The following is a 2,849-nucleotide window of genomic DNA, read 5'->3' on the forward strand; positions in this document are numbered from 1 at the left end:
CATTTATTAATTTATTTCTCTAATATTCTTTAATTCATACGATCCAACGGTTAAGAATTAAAAAAAGGTGTGAGAAGTAAAAATGATGTGCACTGCAGTTTTACAAAAATGTCCGGTTCCTCCAAATTTGGGTCCGACCGTGCCCACCCATATACCACATTGGAAGAGTTACTTTCAAGCCATAAAATATTGTGCATGAGGTAATTTGATAGCAAGGATGACGGCATGAAGTTCTGCATAGAAAGACGTATGATTCTCCAAGCTCAAGTAGAAACCACCAAGAAAATATCTCGTAGAATCTCGAAAAACTCCACCACAAGTTGCAGGACCTGGGTTATCGTTAGCAAGCCTATTCGTATTCACTTTCACCCAAGGGAATGATGGGTGCCAAATAACATGAACTATAGATGGAGTTTTACAAGACTCAACTGGGATTCCAAGAGAGATTAAAAGTTGCTTATACCACGTAATGACCAGGAGTAAAAACTCCAACCTGTCTAATCCAAGCAAAAGAAGAACGACAAAGGCGTGAAAAGGAAGAAGACGTACTTTCAAACATCACTTTGTTACGCATCTTTCAAATAGTTATTAATAAGATAAATCCTGATGCTAGCCAAACATTACGAAGTTGTGGAGAAAACCGCTTTGATACGAAGGTAAGCCATAAATCCGAGAAGGAACCCATAAGCAGAAGAATAGTGCCAAATTGACTAGCGAGCCAAAACCACGCACGTACCTTGTATGGACTCCCAATTATTGTAACATAGTTGCCATATTGGAATCAGAGGAATGCCCTGTAGCTGAAGTTGATCCTCTGTTGGGAGCTTATTGAAAAGAAATTTCCAAACTAAAATAAAATGCTGAGGTGGAATGAAAGCATGCCAAATAATGGAAGCCCAACTTTTAATAGGAAATCGATGACGAATAATTTCATAGCCATCAGAAAACGAAAAAAAACTCCACATTTAGAAGCTTCCCAAATTAACATGTCATCTTCCTCATCCTTTGGAAGTGGCATCTGCAAAGCTCAGTAGCACCAACGACCTCCACATTAAGCATATCCAACCAGTTATCAATCCAAAGAGAAGTACTAGAGCCATTCTCATTCACCCACCGACAATTCTGAAACAAGATATGAAGAATGGGTTTAATACCAGGCCATATAGAAGATGGCTTGTAGCAGGAAGAGTACAAGCGCCCATGTAGCTGAAATAGCTCTAAAAAATAAACACTCCATAGAGAATCAGAAGTAATAACAACCCATCCAAGCTTTGAGAGAGTCATAGTATTTAGAGAGAAAAGATCACTTAATCCCAAACCACCCTCATTTTTTGGCGCACAAATTTGAGACCAAGGAATTGTGACAATCTTCTTTGAGTTCACGTCACCAGACCATATAAAGTTGCGAGCACATCGTGAAAGAGATCTCAATAAGAAAGAAGGCCACTAATAAATAAAAAAAACTATGCAAAAGCATACTCTGAAAAAACTAACAGAATAAGTTGAACTCTTCCTACCATAGTTAAAAGTTCCCCCTCCCAACCTGTTAACTTAGCTTTAGCTTCATCTGTCAATGCTCGAAGATGACACCTCCTCCACAAAAAATGGGAACTCCTAAATAAACAAATGGTAATTTGCCTTCTTTGAACCCCAGGTAGCACTTGACCACAACTTTGCGATGCCTTGAAGTAGAGTCCAAGTAGAAAGTACTTTTATCCTTATTGATAAATTGACCAGAGGCTTTACTATATCTATCTAAGAAACCTTGCAGATAACGCAGAGTGACACCATCACTTCTGCAAAAAATGAATAGATCATCTACATAAAGTACATTAGAAGGAGGAATACAACCTCTTGGAGAAAAAATTGGATTAGTGAGCCCATCAAGTTGAAGCTGACTCAGATCGGTTGATGAAGCCTCCTCAACTAGGCAGAAAAGCAACCGAGAAACCAAATTTAGAAAGCACCCGCAATAAAAAGGTGCAATTGAAAGTACTAGAAACCTTAGCTATATCAACTTTAACTGGTATATCAACTTTAAATGCTATAACGGCAAAGGTTCAAATTCTAGAGCTTGAAAAAAACTCAACACTACATACTTGTCTTGTATCCCAAGATCATAGGTTTGATGTTAATTTACTCGAATGTCGATCACAAGCAGACAAGGATACAATAAGAGAATCTGACCATTTGATTCCATAGGCTACGAAATTAACTACTTTTACAAGCAAACACCCTTCCGATAAGTATTTCTGTTTCTCTTTCTTTTGATAAAAAAGTAGAAAAAAATGCAACCACACGTAAACAAAACGATCCCACAGAAGAATAAAAAAGGGTATTTTTGTTTTAGGGAAAAGTGAGTTGAGTTCCACAACGAAAAAATGCCCAATAATTTCACAAAATTTGTGAGTTGTCTGGCCTTACCGTATGCAAGTGTGGTAGTCTTGTTTTAGGCGAGTTTTGTAAGTCTCACAATATGCGAGTTTGGTCATTTGAGGTTTGATATATTGGTGTGTCATTGTAGTAATTGAGGTGAGTTGGTTTAGTTTTGTTGGATCTACTATTACATGGTGCTTCAGAATCATAAGGTGATTTGGAGTCATGACGTCTTTCTATGCAGTGTCCAAATACGAGCATGGCGTTTCCATATCTCACTGGTTTTTGAGTGCTTAGATCTCTAATAGGATCTTGTAGTACTAGAACTGTTGACTTATGTGGATCCTTCCATCTCTTTCAGTTTCTTGCAACATTTGGTTTCAAATATTTTTTGCAAGTACCCTCCTCTTGGGATAATGCTCTTTATTTGTATTAAATCTTGTGTGTTGGGAAAATAGGGTCTATGTGCTCAT

The sequence above is a fragment of a genome, unplaced genomic scaffold, assembly GCF_019419815.1.
Source record: "Pyrus x bretschneideri cultivar Hongxiangsu unplaced genomic scaffold, Pyrus_bretschneideri_v1 Contig71, whole genome shotgun sequence".
NCBI classification, from domain to species: domain Eukaryota; kingdom Viridiplantae; phylum Streptophyta; class Magnoliopsida; order Rosales; family Rosaceae; genus Pyrus; species Pyrus x bretschneideri.